General features: G+C 39.2%; 1 protein-coding gene across 4 annotated transcripts in view; it reads right to left on the bottom strand.

The window, feature by feature from the left end:
- PAK3 (p21 (RAC1) activated kinase 3) overlaps window positions 1–24958 on the bottom strand; it is a 385169-nt gene that overhangs the window by 308959 nt on the left and 51252 nt on the right. The window lies entirely within an intron of this gene.

Here is a 24958-nt window from a genome sequence, read left to right as displayed (position 1 = left end):
AGTGTTTTAAGTCAAAAGTGGATGAGCAGATAGCCAGTGGAGAATTACATTAGTTGGGTCCCTTTCATTTCTAAGAGGTTGCATCTCTTTCTCCTATTGTTTGTGCCATCAATTCCACTCTGGTGTCTCCTCTGAACCAATAATCTGTCTCTGCAACCAAGTGGTAAAGACAGATCTGTAGGAACTGCTTGGACTTCAGCTCTTGTTTATAATTATCCAAAGTCTGTGGAGGGGGAGCCCATTACTTATAGGAGGATCAAGTGGCTAAGTCATATCATGTGCCCCCTGGATAAGATCCTCTAGTGAGTTTCAATCTCACTCCCTGTAAATGGAAATCACTGCAATGACTTCCAAAATGCTACACTATTTGCCCTTGTGATTTCTCTGACTTCTTATCCTACTACACTTTCCCTCATTCACTTCTTCTCCTGCTACACATATTCTTCTTAGCTGTTTCTTAAATGTCAGGCGTGCTCCTAACTCGGGGACTTTGTTCTTGCTGATCTCTCTGCCTAAACTACTCTTCCATGAGATGATACCTGCATGGCCTACTCCCTCATCTCCTTCACTGCTGGAGTCAAAGATCACCTTCCCGGTGAGGTCTTCCCTGACCACCCTCTTTAAAATTGTTGGCCTTCCAGGCTGCACTTCTCCACACTCCTCTGCATTTCAGACCTCTTTATCAGCCCACATTAAGGTTTTTCCCCATAGTACTTAATATCATGTAACCCAATATTTTCTATTTTTATTTTGTTTTCCTATCTCTTTCTGTTAGCCTATAAGTTCCTTAAATGCAGAGATCACATCTGTCCTATTTTTTGTTGAATCTTATCCCTTGGAACATTGGCTAGCACATTTAATGAAGATGACCCAAAGCTGGCAGGTATATCAAATATGCTAAAGAACAAAATTGACATTCAAAAGATTGGATGGAGTACTAGGTGCTCTGTAAATGTTTAATGCTATGTCTACTATATCCCAAATCCATGCCCTTTTCTGCAGTCTTGAGTTTCTTAACAAAAGCAATTTCAGGTTTAAGAACTGGATCTCAATATGATAACAAGGAGTTATGTCTCAGTAGCTAGATTTGGGGTGGTTTTGTTTGTTTCTCAATTTCCTCAATTTTTTGTTATGCAGTCATATTACATCAATGATTACTTGGCCATAATCATTGTAGTAGGTAACATCTATTGAGTGCTTATCATTTGCCAGGCATTGTGATAGGCACTTTTTTTTGATTAATTCACTTAATCCTCACAATAGCCCTTTTCAGTTGTCACTACTGTTACTCTCATGTTAAAACCCAGAGAATCAAGAAACAGGTAAGTGATATGACTTGTTCATGGTAACACAACTAGTATAAGGTAAATTCCAAAGCTTGTATTATTACCCCCTGACTTCAGCATAAAACAGAAATTGATGATGATAGCTAACAACTGTTTAGTAGTAATCATGTATGAGGCACTGTTTTAAATGTTTAAAAACACATCACCTCATCTAATGCTCAAAACAGCTACACTAGGTAGGAATGGTGTTATGACCATTTTACAGTACTGGGTCCTCCTGTAATATAATGAATTTTATCCACTGTCCCACTTGGGCTCTGCTTTGGTTTCATGAGAAGCATGCTTTGATTCTCTCTTCTGTATTCTAGCTAAGTGAAGAAGCCCAAGAAGCGATCATCTACCAATCTCTCCTTGAACCCTTCACATGTACACTAAGCATCCAACACATGTAATTTCAGCCCTTACTTGTACCATTGTCCCTGTCTAAGGTGTCCTTCTTTTCTCTCTGCCAACCCAATCCTACCAACTTTTTTCTCAAAGCATAGCTCAAATGCAACTCCTTCCAGAAATCTTTCCATAATCAACCCTTGCCATTACAATCTCTCTCATCATAATCTAAACATTTTGTTCAGTCCTGATCATCTCTGGCTTTGCAGTGCTGGCTCTCTTTCCACTCACATGTGTCCCTTCTGAATGGCTCATTGAAACAGCTAGCTCTGGAGCAACTTGGCATACCCTGAATAAATGTTACATCAGCTTGCACATAGTAGGTCTTCAGTAATTATTTGTTGATTTCACAATGATTCTATACACTCAGAGGTGTAAAATGTTCTCTTTTAAAGTGCTCTCACACATATTATCTCATTTTAGCCTCACAGCAGCCCTGAGAGGTAAAAAGGCAAGCCTGCTCTGGCTGGTGTGGCTCAGTGGATTGAGTGCCAGCCTGTGAACTGAAGGGTCACCAGTTCAATTACTGGTTGGGGTGCATGCCTAGGTGGTGCGCTGGGTCCCCGGTAGGAGGTACTTAAAACACAACCACACATTGATGTTTCTCTCCTTCTCTTTCTCCTTCCCTTCTCCTCTCTCTAAAAATAAATTTTTAAAAAACATAAGAAAGGCAAACGTTATTTTTTATTTTTATAGTTTAGGAAATTGAGGGCAAGGGAGGTATAGAATAAGTTGTTTCAGGTCCCACATCTGAGAATTAAACCCAGTCCTCTGGACTTTGAATCCCAGGTTCTTTGCAATAGACCACACCAATTCCACCAAAGGCAATAGCTGAGAGAAATGCTAGTAACATTCCCATAAAGACAGTGTCATGATTCTATCACTGGAGTAAAAGCAATAAAGAGTGCCAGGAGGCAAAAACCATTGTTGAGATTGGGAAGGCAGGTAAATTCGTGCACTCTGTGGTGAGAAGTACCTGGGGCTTATGAGATGGGTGGTGATGACTCTGTTATGTTCTTTGTGAGGAGGGCACTGGAGACTGAACTGAATTGCTGCCCTCTACACAAGGTAGATTAGCTCAATCCTCAGCAGAAAGGTATATGTGAGAGAGCACTCGGAGACAAGAAAGATGGGTTCAAGAGCCAGTTCTGCTGTGAGCTAACCACATGTTCATGGAGAAGATACTTAACCTCTCAGGGACTGCACTTCCTCAATAGAAGAGGTCAATTAAGGCCTCTCACAGTCCCAACATTCCACAGATCCATGACAAAGATCACAAACTGGTGCTGTACAGACCAAATCTAGACCACTGACCTATTTTCTTTGGCCCAAATAGAGTTTAAATTTTTTTATCTGGTAACCAACATTTAAAAATCAGAAGATTTTATATAAATATTCAGATTTCTAAGCACTTTAGAAATGCCAGATAGAGCAAAATTTAAAATTTACAATAGCCAAGTGCTGGAAGCAACCTAAGTGCCCACCAGTAAATGAGTAGATCAAAAAACTGTGGTACATTTATACCATGGAATACTACACAGCAGAAAGGAAGAAGGAACTCCTACCCTTCGTGACAGCATGGATGGATCTGAAGAGCATTGTGCTAAGTGAAAGAAGCCTGGTGGTGAAAGACAAATACCACATGATCTCACCTACAAGTGGAACCTAATCAAACAAAATAAAAAAGCAAGTAAAATACAACCAGAAACATTGAAATAAAGAATAAAGTGACAGTAACCAGAGAGGAGGGAGGAGAAGAATAATAGGGGATAATTGGGGAAGGGTCATCAAAGAACATACATGAAGGGCACATGGAGAAAGCCAAAGAGGTTAAGTTTGAGGGTGAGAGGTGGGGATGGGTGGGGCGGGGGGCCATGGTGGGGTGAAAATGGAGAACACTGTACTTGAATAACAATAAAAAAATTAAAAAGCTAAAAAAGTAGTGACTTAAGTTTATATTTGCAATACATGCATTAAAATAGGAAAATTCAACTCTGTGAATGTCTAACATTGTCAATATTTACACATAAATGTAAATTTAATACAATTGAAACTGCAAAAAAGTTGGAAGACTACATAAAACTTGATTTCCAATCTTTCCAAAACAAAGATATGGATACGGTTTTGTTATTTTTATCATCTGTTTACTACTTACAATATAGTGTGTTAAGTTGCGATTAAGCACAGTGAGGACAATATAAATGTGGGAGATATAAGGAGTTCTGAAGTGGTAAGAGTAGGGGGATACTGCAAGGCCTATGTCAGCCTTCAGTATCTGTGGATTACACATCTGAGAATTCAATTAACCACAAATCGAAAATATTCTAAAAAAAAGTCAAATGTCAAATGTCTCATTGTTGCTGATGCGTACTATGCACTTAGGCCTACTGTGTGGTTGTGTCAGTACTGAACATGTACAGTACATATTTTTTTCTTGTCATTATTCCCTAAACAATACAGTGTAACAACTATTTATATAGCATTTACATTGTATTAGGTATTACATGTAATCTAGAGATAATTGAAAGTATATGGGAGGGTATGTATAGGTTATATGAAAATACTACATCATTTTATATAAGGGACTTGAGCAGCCACAGATTTGAGGATCCATAGGGGATCCTGGAACCAATCCCACAAGGATTCCAAGGGACAAATGTAGTTTACAGAGGGTGTTCTGAGAAGGCTTTGCTGACAAGCTGACCTCATCCCACGGGACTACAATGGACTGAAGCCAAGGAATGCCTTCTCCCTTCAGCTGGAGCATGTGGGTGAAAGGTTTAGGGGTGCTAATATCCTGAACATACCAAGTAAAGAGAAAAAAGATACTGATGCCCGTTGATGTGCGTTGAAACAGTTTTAAGTTTATTTGATTTCACAAAGGCAGCAAGAGAGTCTCAAATGGTAAAATAAGTAGCAAAATCTGGGAGAATGAAGAGTGAAATGTGTGTACAGAATACTCACTAACCAAGAACAACTAAATACCCCAACACACTGATATGCATTTTCTGTCTAATGGAATCAATACAATTAGCCTGGTACCTGTAGACATATCCCCAACTTGCCCTTATGTCTCAGGGCAGAGCTATTACACAATATTAAAACTCATTTAATTAGAGAACAATGGACTCTATTAACCCACGCACATCATGGGAGAGACAGGGAGAGAGAAGAAATGGATCTTATCCATTCTCTTGCTAGTCATTTCTTCTTCCCTGGGCTGGGACTTGACAGATTATTTCTCTGGATACTAGTGACTCCAAATGTAAGATAGTATCCTCTACTGTATTTCAACATTTTTCACCATGACCTACAGTAAGAAATACACTTGACATTCATATAGCATACACTGTATTACTGAATTATATATAAATATAAAACAATCATTTCAAGAAGCAATACTTACCCTCATTGTATGCAGTGCACACTGTTTTTTCCTATTTTGTTTTTTTTTTAATGTTGGTCACTAACCACTAAATCAGAGATTTTCAACCTTTTTCATTTCACAGCACACATAAAATAATTACTAAAATTCCTCAGCACACCAAAAAATATACTCTATTTTTTGCCAATCTGACAGAAAATAGGTATAATTTTTATTCATTTACACCAGCCAGCTAGTGTTGGGTTGGCTGTTGTCATTTCTTTATTTGACAATCTAAGGGAAAAGAGCTCAGTGCTCCTGACTAAATAGTCAGGTTTTGCATGTTTTAAAAATTCTTGCAGCACACCAGTTGACATCGCTAAACTAAATTGATTTCCAAAGCAGTAGGTAATAACTGGCATTTTGTAAAACTTCTCTAGATCAATGGTTCCCAAATCTGGAGGAGTCCTTAATCAGAATTTCTTTGGGGTGAGGCTCAGGAATCTATCTTTTGTTTTGTTTTTGGTTTTTGTTTTTTCAGTTTTTCTTTTTGGCCAAGGACTAGCCATGCACTGGCATTAAGGAATCAGTTTTCCTCAGCACACAGAAACAATTAACATCAACAATAACTATTATCAAATGCCTACTTCATTAGTGTTGCTGGCATAAGAGCTTTCCATTTATTATCTCACTTAAATCCTCATAACAACTCCACTTCAAAGGTGAAGTTACTGAGGCTCAAAGAGATTAAAGAAGCTGCTGAAAGGCATAGACAGAGAGGTTAAAGAACTGGTGGGACTGTGATTCATGGTGGGTCTGTTGCTACCCTTACTGAACTCTCTCACCCTCTCCCCTCTGTAGTTCCACAGACCTTGGACCTGTCCTGGAATGTTCTATACCAATTCAAACTCCAGGTTTGGCACTAAGATGGTCCAATTACCAGAGGCAAGGAGCAGGCATAACAACAGTAATACTTTGTCCTTAAATTGAGTGCGACTGTTTCCAAAGCATATGTGTGTCTATTTTCTCCACATTTATACCTTTCATCTACCCTGTGTGGCAGAAGAGGCAGATAGAAAACAGAGACCCAAAGAGGGAAAGTGACTTACCCAAGGTCTCACAGCAAGTTCATAGCCAAGCTGCACCTCTCTGATTACTTCAGACAGGGTCTACTATTGCACTTGGGCTGGGTACAGAGTACCCAGGTCCACTCAATTTCAAGTCTTTCTCTCTTTAAGAGAGAGGAGAAAGAGCTTGCTTTCTGCCTCCCTCCCTAAAAGATTTACCATCTAGTTCTGAAATGAGCAAGCTCTGTATACACACTGCCTGAAGGACAGGTTGCCCTGAACCTCCTCCACAGGGCAATGCTAAGGACTAACTGGCTACATTTTTATTTTTGCCCTGTAATTTGTTAAAAGCTCTGCACTATGCTTCAAAGAAAAATAATGGATTCCATGATGAGAGGAAAATACTTCATTCCTCCCACAGAGGTTAAATGCTGCAAGCCACTAGATAAGAAATGTTTGGAAGTCCCTGCAGACAAAATGTTGAGAGCCCACAGAAAACCTAGGTAGTGGATTGGACCCACGATTGTGATGACAGAAGGGGGCTGGATGGATAAATGACCCCCATTGAGCCTCCTTGACTGAGACCTTCCCTCTGTTGAGAACATCCCCCAGTTTCTGCCACAGAGATGAGTGTTGTTTGCAGTGTGCATATATTATGTGACAAATGACTATTTATCAAACACTGTATTAATTCTAACATTTTTCTTCACTTCTTCCCCTTCACAATGCAGGTCATTCCGTCAACACCCTTCTCTTGGTCTCAGTCTTCTCATTTATAAAATAAAAGGTTTGAACCAAATGGTCTGTTAGGTCCTTTCTCTGGTTCTAGGATTCTGATAAAATATATGGGTAAAGCCCCATGTATAGCCCATAAATTTGTGATTCAGACTCTGAGCATGAAGGGGCTAACTGATTTCAAACTGTGTTTTAACAATCATTTTTTTGTTAAAAAGGGTCAAAAAAGTGAGATAAAGGAATTTTTTTCTATTATACCATAAGCGTGTTAATATCTTAATGATGAGGATTACTCTGCCTTTTCCCTCTTGTGCTTTGTTTTTAATTCTCTTTATGCTTGTCTAACTCAGTGTTTATTCCTTATGTCAATTTCTCTTCCCATGTGAAGGTGGAGGGTGCAATCTAGCCCTGTAATAGCAGAGGTTTCAGCCCTGCAGAGCTTCAAGTTAATGCCATTCTCACCTCACTGGAAGCACTCACTTGATGTCAGAAAAATTGGAAGAGGTGTTAAATTTGCTTTGTGATTGCAACTCCCTGTCAGTTTGGTGAGGCTGGCTTAGGATTCTATGGTTTTATACATTTTGATATCAAGAAAGTAAAAAATAGCCTAGGCCAGGTGGCTCATTCAGTTGGAGCATTGTCCTATACACCAAAAGACTGCGGGTTTGATTGCCAGTCAGGGCAACTACCTAGGTTGCAGGCTTGATCCTTTTCGGGGTGCATAGGAAGGCAACCAATTGATGTTTCTCTCACATCTCCCTCTCTCCATCTCTCTGTCTCTCCCTCCTTCCCTTGCTCTCCCTCTAAAATCAATAAATATATCCTCAGGTGAGGATTAAAAAAGAGAGAATATTAATACAAAATACCTCAGCTTTGTCATTTGTCTTGTCTATCACCAAGGTGGTTCCTTCCCCATGGGAACACTAGATCCCCACATGATGCTGCTTGCCAACATAACACATGACCCTCTCCTACCTGATTTCCAGGGCTGGGTTCAAGACTGAAGTTGCACAGGGGAACCACTGGGAGTATTCTCAGTGGATAAACAAGGGAAACAGGGGAAATGGGAGTATTCTCACTTTTCTGTAGTATAGCAGAGAGAGTCAAGTCAAACTGCCTGGGTTTGAATCCAAGTTACTGAATTTCCTGTGTCTCAGTTGGCTCATAGTCAAATGGGAATGACACTAAGACTATATATATACAAGGGGCAACCCCCAAAACTGGAATTTATTTATAAAAAATGGTGTATTTATTCTTATATATTTAAGCTTCAGTCACCTTCAAAGTACTCTCCATTTAATGCAATACACCTATTGATACATTTTTTCCATTGGTCAAAACAGTTTTGAACTTGTCAATTTTGATGCTTTTTAGTGCTTCTGCAATTTTTTGTTTCTCCTCTTCCACATCAGCAAAATGTTTCCCTTTGAGGAATTTTTTAATCCAGGGAAACAAAAACAGTTGCTCAAGGCAAGATCAATAAGGATGATGGGGTATGAGGGTCATGCCATTTTTAATCAAAAACTGCTGAACACTCAGCACAGTGTGAGCAGGTGTGCTCATCAATCACCTGTCATGAAATGGGCAAACAGGTTGAAAGTCTTCAAAAAAAAAATCTCACTGAAGCCAAACACAGCCTCTCACAACAAAGCCAGGTGGTACACTGGTACAGATGGATTCCTAGAATACTCACCCAGTGGGGGAAGCCTGTACTACAAGGGGCTCACCCTCCAGAAGATAATTCTGGGTTTTTGGGGGGCCCCCCTCTTATAACTCATAAGGTTACCATGGAGATGGAAGGCGTCAAGTGATTAGAGCAATGCCCAGCACATTCTAACATCTCAATAACTGCGGATTATGCTTACTATTTATTATTCCTGCTGGCCCAACAGTTCTTTCATCTCACTGATGTTTATAGCCTGCATTTTTCGGATCATGTCATTTCACCAGAAGATCTGAAACAACACTAGAGTGGAGACTGAATGGAGTTTCATCTTAAAGCCATTCAAGTGGATCAGTCAACATTGCCCATTTTTTCTGTTCATTTGTTGATTCACTCAGCAAATATTTATGGGCCACTTATTATATGGCAGGCACTGTACTAGGTGATGAGGAGATAACTAGTAGTAAAGAAGATTAAGTCTGTACTTAATAGAGTTAACACACTATAAGATGGAGGGAGGTTACATATAAGTAAAAAATACAATGAATGAGGAGTTGAGGACAGAAAGTGTGGCTGGGGTTTGGGAGGGACATGAGAGAGGGTGGTATGAGATGAGGCTGCACAAAAAGTTGGGCACCAGATCATTCAAGCCTTATAGACCAGATAAGGAATTTTGTATTCATCCGAAGACCATTGGGAAATAAATGGAAGGGTTTAAGCAAATGATCAGTATATGGGGTTGGCAAAATTAGGTTTATAGTTATTTATATGGAAAAAAACATGCAGGTTATAATTATTACAATAGCTTTATTAACTCTGTGCTTCACGTACTCACAACTGTTAACTTAGTTTGGCCTACTCCTGTATAAGGAAATGTTTGATAAAGTTCTTGCTGACCACTGTATAGAGGTGAGATTGTTGGGGGAAAGGATTCCACTGTCTGATAAAGTGTCTTTGTGTGGATTACAAAAGAGACACTCCTTCCTCAATTTAAAAACAACAACAAAAAAAGGTTAATCTTTTTTTCAAAGATTTTATATATTTATTTTAGAGAGAGGGAAAAGGAGGGAGAAAAACAGGGGGAGAAACGTCGATAAGTTGCCTCTTACATGCTCCCAACTGGGAACCTGGGCCACAATCCACTCATGTACCCTGACCAGGAATTGAACCGGTGACCTTTTGGTTTGAAAGATGATGCCCAACTCACTGAGTCACACAAGTCAGGAAGAAAAAAAAAGGTTACTCTTTTAATGCACAATTTTTAATGTACAGCTAAAAACTTTAAGTCCTGCCCAAGGGAGTTTGCTAGAGTAGCCTTGGCTGTGTGTACCCATGTACATCTCACTTAAGCATTTCTTGTCACTGGAATACATGTGCCATCAATGGCACTTTGCATCCCATTGTTCCACAGCTCCCCACATAAGGCAACTGTGGGTGGGAAGGATGAGACTTTAGAGTGTGAGAGCAATGGGTGGTGAGTGAGAGAAGTGAACTCAGGGACACCCAGGACCTAGGTGGGGCAGAGCCGACTCATGTGTGCTGCTGAGTGTGTGCATTTATGTGGGTGTATATATCTACATATGTGCCATCCAGAGTCTGTGCAAGATCATGTATACTGGTACAGGTTTATGAAGGGGCAGGCTCTCTTTCTCTGCTCTCAGACTTGGAGCCAAGAAGCACAGAATATCTGAAGCCATCTGCATACTCTTGTGTAAATTAATATGTGTATGTGTAAAAAACAGCATACCCAAAGCTATGATACCCTTGTGTAGTATACAACCTGAACATCCAAGCATGGTTGTCCTGGCTGCCAAGAGTCTAAGCAAGTAGACCAGTTAGGAGGCTGTTGCAGTGGTCCAGAAAGAGATGATGATGGCTCACACTACGTAATAGCTGAGGAGGTGGTGAGAAGTAGCAAAATTCAGAATATATTTTGAAAGTGGTCAAGATCATGTATACTGGTACAAGTTTGCTGATGGCTGAGATATGATGTGTAAGGGACCAAGAGGCACTCAGGATGATAATTAAGAGTTTAACTTAAGCAACCAGGTGAGTAGTAATGCCATTTACTAAGCGAGATTGATGGGAAGAACAACACTATAGGAGAAAAATCACAAGTCCTGCTTTGGGCAATTTGCATCAACTACAGCTGCCCACTTAAGCCACAGATCTATCAGGCTCTGTATCTTAAGCTCCTTCCCACCGAGGATCTCAAGCACAAGTGGTCTCTAGGAAATTGGTAATCTCTGATACTTATCTTTGCCTCAACTGGTTTTTTTTGTTACTATTTTGGCCTGAGATGAAACAATGATTTTAATCATTCAGTTTCTCTCCCTCTCCCTCTCTCTCTCACACACACTTACCATTTCCAAATGTTCCTAGCAATTGTTTCAATTATAGTTTACATTTAATACTTTTTGTATTAGTGTCAGGTGTACAGCACAGTGGTTAGACAATCATACACTTTATGCAGTGTTCCCCTTCATATTTCCAGTACCCACATAACACCATACATAGTCAAATGTCCCTTTCTGAGATTGCTTTTTGTCAAAAACCCAAAAACCTTCCTTTTTGGAGAATGTATCCTCATTCAAGGACAGGCATAGTCTATCTGCCAATGCCAAGCAGCTCAGAGCTCCATCACATCATCCAAACCCTCTCCCCAGTACAGGAAAAAGGTGCCTGCAGCATGGAGCAGAGACAAGTGACCTAAGAAAATGAGCCAAGGACTGAGAAATTAAAGAAAGTACTGCTGACTAAGAAGGAGAAAGAATTAATCAGGAAATCTTAAGTTCATTGTGATCTCTTTGACTGCATTAACATCTTGTAGCAGAAGACTATGGATTGATTAGTGTCACAGTGGGAGTGGAGGGTAGGGAAAATTAGGCTAGAAGTATAGTGCCCAGAGCTGCATTTTCCATAGGAAAAATGAATGCCAGCAGGTGAAACCAGATCTCCTCACTCCTGGGCTTGGCACATTGTCTTAGAACCCATTTCCTCCCTAGACATATATCAGGAGATCTAGACACCTTTCATAAATATAAATTGTTCCTTTGTATTCTCACTCTAGATTATGCCATTCTTCTCCTCCAAATATCCCTTTCCTTTGACAGTGAAGAGAATGAATCACTCCTGGAGATTCAGGTAAGTGTTTGGTGCCTGCTCTTGCTCTACCAACCCCAGTTCTGACTCTCACTTCCTAGAGCTCCTTGTACCTTCCTCTTAATTTGCCCATACTTCCAGAAGAGAAAAGGAGTACAACTTTCTCAGTGACAGGTTGCAAACCTGCCCTTCATAAGCAAAGGACACCATACCACGGTAGCCTTGCCACTGTTGGGAAGGAAAAAATTTTCCTCTACCTTTCTAGGGGTTTTTTTGGCTGGCTTAAAATGAAATTGACATAGAGAGAACAACAGGAGAAAAACAATCAAATTTAATTTTGTATGTAGGAGAAAAATATGAGGTTCAAAGAAGTAACCCAAGCAGACAGTTTTTATACTTTGTAGACAAAGAAATAATTATTTGTGAAGATTGAACAAAACAAAGGTGTTTTTGCTTTAAGTAGCAAATTAATGAAGTAACAAATTTGCCACTACATGTTTCTTGGCCTTGAATTCCTCATGTTTGGTGATAAGAATGCCTTTTATCTCCTGGTATAGGAAAGACACCTGCACATGGGAAATTTATTTTCTGCTTTCTTTCAGGGAAACAAAGAAGGGTCAGGCTGGCCCTGGCTGGTGTGGCTCAATGGATTGAGTGCTGGCCTGCAAATCAAAGGGCCACTTGTTCGATTCCCAGCCTAGGGCACATGCCTGGGTTGAGCGCCAAGTCCCCAGTGGGGGGCATGCAAGAGGCAACCACACGTTGATGTTTCTCTCCCTCTCTTTCTCCCTCCCTTGCCCTCTCTAAAAATAAATAAATAAAATATTTTTGAAAAGAGAAGGGTCAGGCTGCTCTTCTTATACTGGCTGTTTCTAAAGTAACTTTAAACAAAATAAGCAATACACCAAAGTGTCATATTTTGAGACAACCTGCCCTGAATGCCATCACCTGATTTCATCCAGCAAAATATAGTGGCCTGAACTGCATGCGGCCTTTTTTGGAGAAAGCTACTTAATGAAGACAACCACATGAAAGGGAATACCAATCAATAACAATCATATTTCCAATTTCTTCAGCTCCAACTATGTGCCAAACAATGGACTAAGTGCTTTATTAGACTACTTACAGCAAATCAAGTGTGATTAGTATAACCATTTAATAGCTGAAAAGAACTGAGGCTCAGAGATAATAAGAGATTTGTTTAAGGTCACACATGTAGAAATGAACAAAGCAAGAATTTTAAATCCAGGCTTGTCTGATTTTGATCTTTAACCAACTCCTTTCTATTGGATGATTCCTTTCCACTCATGTCCCCTATTCACTCAAACTTAACATACCTAAAATTTGTTTTTTTTTCCTCCCAACAAGTTCTCCCTCTATATTTGCCTCTTTCTGTCAGTATTATCCCAAATTTCAGGCTCTTAATTTCAAAACCCTCCCCAACTCTTCTCTTTCTGACCACATCTAATCAGGCACCAAATTGTGGTGACTTTCTTCCATTTCAAATGCTTCTTACAGACCTTTTGCCTGGCTTTAAACACACACACACACACACACACACACACACACACACACACATACAATTTATTATCTCACAGTTCACACAGGTCAGAAATCCAGGCACACTGAGCCTGAATCTTCTGCTCAGTGTTTCATTAGGCTGAAATGAAAGTGTCAGCCAAGGTCATGATTCTTATCTGAAGCTCTATTAATATAAAGAATAAAAGTATATATATATAATACCCATCATTTAGATTCCCCAAATGTTAACATTTTACATTTGGTTTATCTTTTCTCTCTTTCTGAGTACATATATGGATATATACATATATATGTTTTTTTTAATCATTGGAGAGTTAAGTTGTAGACATGCTCCTTTATCCCTAAATAATCAGTGTGTATTTAAAAAAACAAGATAATTCTTTTATATAACCATGGTACAGTTATCAAAATCACAAAATTAATACTGATATAACACTATTATCTAATCAAAAGACTTCTTTAAAATTTCACCAATTAGCCCAATAACATCCTTTAGAACACACATAAAAATATTTATCTGGTATACATTCAAACATGGATCAATCCCTGAGTTTAGTTTTCATATGTCTTTAGTATCCTTTAATTTAAAATAATCCCAGTCTTTCTTGTATTTCATAAAATTGAAATCTTTTAAAGAAGATACTGGCCTTTGAGTTTTGATACACTTTACCTCAAAGTGAAGAGAAGAGCAGGATATTTCACAACTTCTTAACTGAAGAATCATAGAATATGTAAGGAACCTGAAAATGAACTACTCCTCTGGGTCCCAGACTGTTTTTATGCACTACTCAAAATTTTGGCCATATTATTTACTCAACACTTTTGTTTAAATTAGCTTTCTTTTTAAACTTAATGTGGTAAGCAAAATTCTAAACATGATCCTCAATAACCATTGCTCTTGTATAATCCCCTCCCCTCTGAGTGTAGTTAGAATTTACCAATATGATGAAAAATTACCCCAGTGATTAGATTACATTATATGGCAAAACTTAGATTTTTCTGGGTGGGCTTAGTGTAATCACATGAACCCTTTAATAGTAAACAGTTTTCTCTGACTAGTAAGCAGATGAAATCAGAGACATTTGAAGCATGAAAAAGATTTGACATGTCAGGTTGGAAGGCCACTGACTTTGAAGATGGAATGAGACCTTACTTTAAATAAATGTTCACAGGTTGGAAGACAAATCTCTATATTTCTGTATATTCAAAAATCTAGATATATAGATATATACAAATAGAGTAATCAAATGGAATTGAGAGTCCAGAAATAAACTCTCACATTTATTATTGATAGATTTTTCATAAGGTTGCCAACAAATTTCTATGGGGAAAGAAGAGTTTTCTCAACAAGTAGTGCTGGGTAAGCTGTATATCCACATGTAAAAGAATGAAATTAGACCCCTACTTCATGCCATATAAAAAATTACCTGAAATGGACCAAACATGTAAATGTAAGAGTTGAAAGTATAAAACTCTTAGACGAAAGCATAAGTATGCATCCTAGTGATTTTGGTTCAGGCAATGGTTTCTTAAATATAACACAAAAGAACACAAAAGCACACAATAAAACAGAAAAAATCATTAAAATCAAAATTTTTCTAAATCAAATGAAAAAAATTAAAAAGTCTAAAAACAATCCACAGATTGAAGAAATATTTGCAAATTATATATCTCATATGAGAATTATATCTAGAATATATAAAGAATACTTACTCAAATAATAAAAAGACAACCATGAAAACCAAGAAGTAAAAACAACCTAAATGCACATCTAACTAATTAATGAATTAAAAATTGTGATGTGAGCATACATGGCATGTTATTCAGCAATATAAAGAAATGAGATACCACTTCACACTGCTCAGAATGGCCATCACAAACAAATAAACAAACAATAAGTGCTGGTGAACTTGTGGAGAAAAAGGAACCCTAGTGCATTATTGTTGGGAATGCAGGCTGGTGTAGCCACTGTGGAAAAGAGTATGGAAATTCCTCAGAAAACTATAAATGGAACTGCCTCTTCATCTGGTAATTCCACTGCTGAGATTATACTCTAACTATACTGAAACACCAATTGAACAAAAACCTATGCACCCCAATATTCATAGAAGCACAATTTACAATAGCCAAGTACTGGAAGCACCTAAGTGCCCATCAGTAAAAGAGTGGATCAAAAAACTATGGTACATTTACACAATGGAATTCTATGCAGCAGAGAGAAAGAAGGAGCTCCTACCCTTCATGGCAGCATGGATGGAACTGAAGAGCATTATGCTAAGTGAAATAAGCCAGATGGTGAGGGACAAACACCATGATCTCACCTTTAACTGGAACATAATCAACAAATGAAAAAAGCAAACAAAATATAACCAGGGACACTGAAAAAAAAGAACAAACTGACAATAACCAGAGGGGAGGGGAAAGGAGGATAACTGAGGAAAGAAGTGTCATCGAGGAACATTCCTTCTCGCCAAGATCGAAGAATAGGTAGATACATTTTGCCTCCTCACACAACCAAAAGAAGGACAACAACAAATTTAAAAACAAAACAAAAAAAACCCAACAAGAACTGCGAGAAAATCGAAATGTATGGAAGTCCAACAACCAAGGAGTTAAAGAAGAAACATTAATTCAGGCTGACAAGAGGAGCGGAGATGGGCAGCTGTGGCAGAGAGGACACATCAAGGAGGCAGCTGGAGGACTAGGCAGTCGAGGTGGTAGCTGGTGGACTGGGAGATCCCACATCTGCATGAGGATAAACCAGGAGGAACAACTGGGGAGAGGCACAGACCATGCAACCCATAGTACCAGCACAGGAAAATAAAGCCTCAAAACCTCTGGCTGTAAAAACCTGTCGATGTTGTGGCAGTGCAAGAAACTCCTGGCCTCACAGGAGGGTTTGTTGGAGGGAACCACAGGGTCCTAGAATGTACAGAAACTCACCCAATCAGGAATCAGCAACAGAAGGGCCCAATTTGCTTGTGGGTAGCAAGGAAAGTGACTGAAAGCCAGCTAAGAGCCAAGCAAGCAGCATGGTTCCCTCTCATACCCCACCCCACATACAGCACCACAACGCAGCAATGTGGGTTGCCCCACCCTAGCAAATACCTAAGGCTCTGCCCCTTACTACATAACAGGCATGCTGACACACACACACACAAAATATGGCCCAAATGTGAGAACCATGTTTAAATGTGAGAGTTTATAAAAAAAAAAAAATTAAAGAACAGATCAAATCTCCAAAAATAGAACTAAGCAAAAAAGAAATAGCCAACTTATCAGATGCACAGTTCAAAACACTGGTAATCAGGATGCTCACAGAAATGACTGAGTACCATCACAAAATAGGGGAAAAAGTGAAGGCTATGCAAACTGAAATAAAGGAATATGTACAGGGAACCAACAGTGATGGAAAAGAAACCAGGACTCAAATCAACAATTTGGACCAGAAGGAAGAAATAAACATTCAATCAGAACAGAATGAAGAAACAAGAATTCAGAAAAATGAGGAGAGGCTTAGGAACCTCCAGGACATCTTTAAACATTCCAACATCCAAATCATAGGGGTGCCAGAAGGAGAAGAGGAAGAGCAAGAAAGTGAAAACTTATTTGAAGAAATAATGAAGGAGAACTTCCCCAATCTGGCAAAGGAAATAGACTTCCAGAAAGTACAGCAAGCTCAGAGAGTCCCAAAGAAGTTGGACCAAAGGAAGTACACACCAAGGCACATCATAATTGCATTACCCAAGATTAAAGATATGGAGAGAATCTTAAAAACAACAAGAGAAAAGAGACAGTTACCTACAAAGGAGTTCCCATAAGAATGTCTGCAGATTTTCAAAAGAAACCTTGCAGGCAAGAAGGGGCTGGAAAGAAGTATTCGAGGTCATGAAAGGCAAGGACCTACATTCCAGATTACTCTATCCAGCAAAGCTGTCATTTAGAATGGATAGGCAGATAAAGTGCTTCATAGGTAAGGTGAAGTTGGAGGAGTTCATCATCACCAAGCCTTTATTATATGAAATGTTAAAGGGACTTACCTAAGGAAAAGATGATGGTCAAAAATATCAACAGTAAAATGACAACAAACTCACAACTATCATCACCTGAACCTAAAAAATAACAAAAACAAACTAAGCCGAACAACTAGAACAGGAACAGTATCACAGAAATGGAGATCACATGGAGGGTTATCAGCAGGGAGGGGGAGTGGGGTGAATGGAAGAAAAGATATAGAGAATAAGAAGCATAAATGGTAGGTACAAAATAGACAGGGGAAGGTTAAGAATAGTTTAGGAAATGGATAAGCCAAAGAATTTATATGTTTGACCTATGAACATGAACTAAAGCAGGGGGAATGTTGGTGGGACAGGGATGTGGGTGGAGGGGAATAAAGGGGAAACAAAAATGGAACAACTGTAATAACATAATTAATAAAATATACTTGAAAAAAAGGATCCATGGACAAAGCTAAAGGAGGTTAGGGTTGAGGGTGGGGGTGGATGGGGTGAGGGAAAGTGGTCTCGGGAAAATGGAGACAACTGTACTTGAACAACAATAAAAAAAGGAAAAAAGGAAAAGAAATGAAGTAGGGATACATACTACAACATATATGAACCTTGAAAAATTACGCCAAGTGAAATGAGTCTCAGATTCAATGTCAACAAATTGTATGATTTCATTTATATAAAATATCTAGAATAGGCAAATTTATAGAGACAGAATATAGACTAGTGTTTGCCTAGGGCCAGGAAAGATGGGTTGATTTGGTGATGACAGCTACGGGGTGTATGGTGTGTTTTTTTATATTTTAATTACAGTTTATATTCACTATTATTTTGTATTAGTTTTAAGTGTATATCATAGTGGTTAGACAATCATATACTTTACAGAGTGTTCCCCCTGATATTTCCAGTACCCAAGTGGCACCATACAGAGTAGACTGCCTTTGCCCCATTGTATGTTCTTGCCTCTTTTGTCAAATAGTGACAATATATGTGTGGATTTATTCCTGGAATTTCTATTCTGTTTCATTATCTATGTGCTTGTTTTTTGTTTTTTTGCCAGTACTATGTTGTTTTAATTATTATGGCCTTATAGTGTAGTTTGATATCATGTTATGTGATACTTCTGTCTTTGTTCTTTTTTGTCAAGATTGTTATGGCTTTTTGGGGTCTCTTGTGGTACCACATAAATTTGGGGGTTATTTGTTCTAGTTCTTTGAAAAATACCATTGGTATTTTGATAGTAATTGCACTGAATCTACAGATTTCTTTAGATAGTATGGATATTTTAATGATGCTAATTCTTCCTATCCATGAGCATGGTATAAGCTTCCTTTTATTTGTATCTACTTCAAATTCTTTCTTTGGTTTCTTATGCTTTTCCTGAAAAAAAGGCCTTTTGCTTCCTTGGTTAAATGCATTGTTAGGTATTTTATTTTTGATGCAATTGCAAACGGGATTCTTTTCTTAGTTTCCCTTTCTGATAGTTCATTATTGGTGTATAAAATGCAACCAATTTCTGAACATTAATTTTGTATCCTGCTACTTTATTGAAATCATTAATCAGTTCTAATAGTTTCTTGGTGGAATCTTTAGTGTTTTCTATGTACAATACCATGTCATTTGAAAATAATGACAGTTTACTTCTTTCTTTCCAATTAAGATGCCTTTTATTTCTTCTCTGATTACTCTAAGACTTCCACTAATATGTTCGATAAGAATTGTGAAAGTAGACATCCCTGTCTTGTTCCCAACCTTAAGGGGAACACTTGGAGTTTTTGCCCATTGAGTATAATGCTGGCAGTGGGTTTGTCTTATATAACCTTTATTATGTTGAGATATGTTCCCTCTATTCTACTTTGTGAAGAAATAGTTATCATAAATGGGTGCTGGATTTTGACAAATGCATTTCTGCATCAATTGATATGATCATATCACTTTTATCATTCACTTTATGTATGAGGTATATTATGTTCATTGATTTGCAGATACTGTACCAACCTTCCATCCCTGGAATAAATCTACTTGATGATGGTGTATGATCTTTTCAATGTATTTCTGAATTTGGTTTGTTGCCATCTTGGATCTTGGTGTAGTTTTTTCTTTTGACAGAAATGAAAATGTTCTAAAATTGATTATGGTGATAGATGCAAATTTCTGTGCATATACTAAGAAACATGGAATTGTACACTTTAAATGGATGAATTATATACCATGTGGATGACATCTCAACAAAGCTGATAAAAATAAAGCTAAAGCTACCATCAAACTTAATGATGCAACAGTAACTACTTTTTCTCTACATTAAAAACAAGGCAAGGATTTTTATTCTCAGCACTGGCTTTAACATAGTACTACTCAGCATAAAAAGGCAAGTAAAGAAATAAAAGGTTTGCAGATCAGAAAAGAAAAAAGAAAACTGTCTCAAATGGCAAATTACATGGTCATCGTTATAGAAAACGTAAAAGAACATAAAACAAATGCTCCTTGATTTAATAATGGAGATTAGTAAGGTCAAAAAATACAATAGTATCATACAAAAACCAACTGTTTTTCTTTTTTTAAAAAAAATTGATTGTCATTCAATTAGAGTTGTATGCATTTTTTCCCCATTCCTCCACCCTACCCGAGCAAACCCACCTCCCTCCCCCACCTACACCCTCCCCCTTATTTTGTCCATGTGTCGTTTATAGTAGTTCCTGTAATCCCCTCTTCCCACTGTCACCCCCCCCCCCCCGGCTATTGTTAGATTGTTCTTAACTTCAATGTCTCAGGTTATATTTTGTTTGCTTTTTTCTTTTGTTGATTATGTTCCAGTAAAAGGTGAGATCATATGGTATTTGTCCCTCACTGCCTGGCTTATTTCACTTAGCATAATGCTCTCCAGTTTCATCCATGCTGTTGCAAAGGGTATAAGGTCCTTCTTTCTCTCTACTGCGTAGAATTCCATTGTGTAAATATACCATAGTTTTGGGATCCACTTGTTTGCAGATGGGCACTTAGGTTCTCATTACTTGGAATATTTTTTGCCATTCTTTTCTGGCCTGGAGCGTTTCCATTGAGAAGTCAGTTGCTAACCTTATTGAGGCTCCCTTGTATGTTACTTCCTTTTTCTCCCTTGCTACCTTTAAGATCCTCTCTTTGTCTTGGAAATTTGCCATTTCAATTATGATGTGTCTTGCAGTGGGTCTGTTTGGGTACCTCTTGCTTAGGACTCTCTGTGTTTCCTGGATTTGTGTGACTTTTTCTCTCCTCAGATTAGGGAAATTTTCCATCATGTCCTTTTCAAACAGGTTTTGTATCCCTTGCTCTTCTTCTTCTCCTTCTGGTATTCCTATTATACGGATATTGTTACGTTTCATGTTGTCCTGCATTTCCCTTATTAACTCTTCATTCTTTCTGACCCTCTTTTCCTTTTCTTGCTCTTCCTGGGTGTTTTTTTCTACTTTGTCCTCCAGCTCGCTGATCCGATCCTCTGCTTCATCAAGTCTGCTTTTCATTCCTTCTACTGTGTTCTTCAATTCAGAAATTGTATTCGTCATTTCCTCTTGGCCCTTGTTGATAGTTTCTATTTCCTTTTTCATGTTGATATAGTTTGCAGTGAGTTCATTGTAGTTTCCCTGTAGTTTCTTGTAGTTCTCTTTGAGCTCAGAGAGCTCAGTGAGCTTCCTGATGACCATTGCTTTGAACTCAGTATCTGATAGTTGACTTGCCTCTTTTTCAGTTAGCATTCTTTCTGAGGCTTCCTCCTTTCCTTTCATTTGGGGATTGTTTCTTTGTCTTCCCATTGTTTGTGAGACTCTTCCTGTTAGCCTCTGCTTCTTAAATTGATCTATTCTGACTCCCTGGATTTGTGGTATGAACTTCTATGGTAGAATGCCAATGGGATTCAGTGGTGCTGTCTCCTTAATCTCCTGTGCTCACTGGTCTTGAGCTTACGTTTATGGGTGTAACACAGTCTTACTCTGGTCTTTTCAGCACTCCAGGTTTTCTTGTGTTACCTGTGGGAAAAAGAGGAATGGGGACAAAAAAAAAAAAGAACGGAAGGAGGGAAAAAAGGAATAAAAAGGAAAGGAAGGAAGGGAGTAGGAATAAAGAAAGATTAGAGGCAAGATAAGAAGGAATTTTTTAACAAAAATTAAAACAACAGAATAAATGAAAGAAGGCAGGAAGAAGGAATAAAAAAGGTAAAGGATGGAAGGAAGAAGGAATAAAAAAAGAAAGAAGGACAGAAAGGAAGAAGGAATTCAGGGGGAAAGAAGGAAAGAAAAAAGAAAAAAAAAAAAGGTCTTTTGCTGACTTTAAACTGGTCAGGTTAGTTCTGCTGGTCGTCCTGTCTGTGGAACTGGAGGGGGTGGTTGGAAGGATTGGTTTCACTTTTCTCCCTTCCTGAGCCACACTCTTTCGCTTTTGTTCAGCCTTCAGTCTAGTTCCTCTGGGTCCTTCTACTCCCCACTAGGCCTTTAGTTCACCAGCTGTGCTGTCCTTGAGTTGCACCAATTAGGGGCAACTCACATTCCACCTTCTTGCTCTTTGCTGTCTTAGATGCTAGGGGCTCTAGGCGCTGCTATGGGGTAGTTCAGCCCCCTACTGGGTCGAGTCTTTCCGGGGAATGCAGTCTCCCCTAGCCCTGCAGCTCCCCTCTGCTGGGCATTCTGCCTTCCTCCTAGAGAGCCAGTAGGCCCTGCAGGGTTCTGTGTGCAGGGGCTACGGAGGAGTTTTTCAGAAGCAGTGCTTTTGGGTGTGGTCACCTGCAGGCAGCCAGGCCATTGATGGGGTTGTGTGGCCCATCTCCTCTTTGGACTTCGGTTCCTGGGCGATCCCCTGTTTCGGGTCTGTGCGCGGGTGGGGGGGGGGCACCCAGCAACTGATCCGGTTGCGAGCTCACCCAGCAGCTTTTTGTCTGTGCTCCCAGGCAGCTGGGTGCTTATCAGGGCGCCCGCCCACCCGGGGTTTCAGGTGTGGGCCCCAGGCCAGTGATTGTGGTACGCATCCACTGGGGCACTTTGGGTCTGGCGCCCAGGCAGCTGGGCCACTTATCAGGGCTTGCGCTCGCCCAGCGTGTCAGGTGTGGGCCCCTAGTCCGCTAATTTGAGTGTGCACCAGCAGGGCTTCAGTTGAGCGCTGGGGCTGCTTTTCTGAGTTCACAGTCCAGGGGCTGAGGGGGGAGGGCCGCAAAAGGCCGGGGCTGCTGCGGAGAGTTCTCTAACTAGCTACTACGTGCCTCTATTTTCTTTTCCTTTTTGAGAAATTCTTCCTATTCAAGCCCCCCTGGTCCAAACAAGCACCTTGCTGCTCACACAGCCCAGCCTGGCTCTCTCCCAAGAATCCTGCAGAAGACCCTGCACCGGGGTCGGGGCTTCAGTTGCCCTTGTCCCTGTGTGGGTCCCAGGGATCTTATTGTCCTTAAGCACTCTTCTTACCATCTGATCTTTGGATGTCCTCTATCTTTGGTCTCCGATTTTCATATATGCTGAAATACTGTTGGCTGTTCGCTCTGCTCTTCAGATCAGCTAGGTATTTCACTGGCGTTGAGGGGAAGTGGACTCCGCTCCCACCTATCTTGCCGCCATCTTCAGGATCTCTTATTTTTCTTGTTGATATAACAAATGGGATTTTTTTTGCCTGATTTCTGCTTCTGCAGTGTCATGTTTGGTATACAGGAATGATTTTGATTTCTGAGTATTGGCTTTGTATCCAGCTGTTTTGCCAAATTCATTTATTAGGTCAAGTAGTTTTTGGGTGGAGTCAATAGGATTTTCCATGTACAATATCATGTCATTTGGAAACAGTGACAGTTTCTTTTCCTCCTTTCCAATTTGGATGCCTTTTATTGCTTTTTCTTGTGTGATTGCTGTGACTGGGACTTCCTATACTATGTTGAATAGGAGTGGTGAGAGAGGGTGTCCTTGTCTTCTTCCTGATCTTAGTGGGAAAGCTCTAAGTTTTTGTCCATTGAGTATGATGTTGGCTGTAGGTCTCTCATATATGGCTTTTATTATGTTGAGGAATGCTCCCTGTATTCCCACTTTGTGGAGGGTTTTTATCATAAATGGGTGCTGTATCTTATCAAATGCTTTTTCCGCATCTATTGATATGACCATGTGGTTTTTGTCTTTGCTTTTTTTTATGTGGTGTATTATGTTTATTGATTTGCGAATATTGTACCATCCTTGCATCCCTGGGATGAATCCCACTTGATCATGGTGTATGATCTTTTTGATGTATTGCTGGATGCGGTTTGCAAATATTTTGTTGAGGATTTCAGCATCTATGTTCATCAGTGATATTGGCCTGAAGTTTTCTTTCTTTGTTATGTCTTTATCTGGTTTTGGGATTACGATGATGTTGGCTTTGTAAAACCAGTTTGGGAGTTTTCCATCTTCTTGAATTTTTAGAAATAATCTGTGGAGGATGGGGTTTAGCTCCCCCTTAAATGCTCTGTATAATTCTCCTGTGAAACCATCTGGTCCAGGGCTTTTGTGTGCTGGGAGTTTTTTGATGACTGCTCCAATTTCGTCTGCTGTTATTAGTCTGTTCAGGGTTTCTGCTGCTTCTTCATTCAGTTTTGGAAGATTATATTTTTCTAGAAATGTGTCCATTTTACCTAGGTTTTCAAATTTCTTGGCATACAGTTCTTTATAGTAATTTCTTATACTCCTTTGTATTTCTGTGGTATCAGTTGTAATCTCTCCTCTTTCATTTGTAATTGTGCTTATTTGGGTCCTCTCTCTTTTTTCTTGATGATCCTAAATAAAGGCTTGTCGATTTTGTTTATCTTTTCAAAGAACCAGCTCCTGGATTCATTGATCCTTAGAATTGTGCTTTTAGTCTCTATGTCATTTAACTCTGCTCTGATCTTGGTTATTTCCTTCCTTCTGCTTACTCTGGGCTGTCTTTGTTGTTGTTCCCTGAGTTCTTGTAGGTATAGGGTTATGTTGTTTGTTTGAAATGTTTTTATCTTTTTAAGGTAGGCCTGTACTGCTATGAACTTGCCTCTCAGGACTGGCTTTGCTGTGGCCCATAGGTTTCGGTTGTTGTGAGTTCATTTTCATTTGTTTCCAGAAAGTTTTTGATTTCTTCCCTAATCTCATTCTTGACCCATTCATTGTTTAATAGCAGGCTATTCAGTCTCCATGATATTGGGTGTTTGGGGTTTTTTCCTTTTGGGTTGGTTTCTAGTTTCAGTCCCTTGTGGTCAGAGAAAATGCTTGATTGATTTCAATTTTCTTGAATATGTTGAGGCTTGCTTTGTGTCCTATCATGTGGTCTATCTTTGAAAACGTTCCATGGACACTTGAAAAGAATGTGTATTTTGCTTCTTTGAGATGAAATCAGTTAAGTCCATTTCCTCTATGGTATTGTTAAGTGACACAATATCCTTCTTGATATTTTGTTTGGAAGACCTGTTCATTTTTGACAGTGGGGTGTTAAAGCCCCCTACTATAATTGTGTTGCTGTCAATATCTTTCTTGAAGTCCTCCAAGATTTTCGTTATGTATTTGGGTGCTCCTATGTTGGGTGCATATATATTTACAATGTTTATGTCTTCTTGGTGTATTCTTCCTTTGAGTATTATGAAGTGACCTTCTGGGTCCCTCTTTATGGCCCTTTTTTTGAAGTCTATTTTCTCTGAAAGGAGTATTGCTACCCCTACTTTTATTTTCCTGTCTGTTTGCTTGGAAGATTTGTTTCCAACCTTTCACTTTCAGTCTGTATAGGTCTTTTTTCCTGAGATGGGTCTCTTA

Source organism: Desmodus rotundus, chromosome X (genome assembly GCF_022682495.2).
Source record: "Desmodus rotundus isolate HL8 chromosome X, HLdesRot8A.1, whole genome shotgun sequence".
In the NCBI taxonomy this organism is placed as follows: domain Eukaryota; kingdom Metazoa; phylum Chordata; class Mammalia; order Chiroptera; family Phyllostomidae; genus Desmodus; species Desmodus rotundus.
Note: the sequence above shows the minus strand (reverse complement) of the source record. Positions and strands in the feature narration are given on the sequence as shown.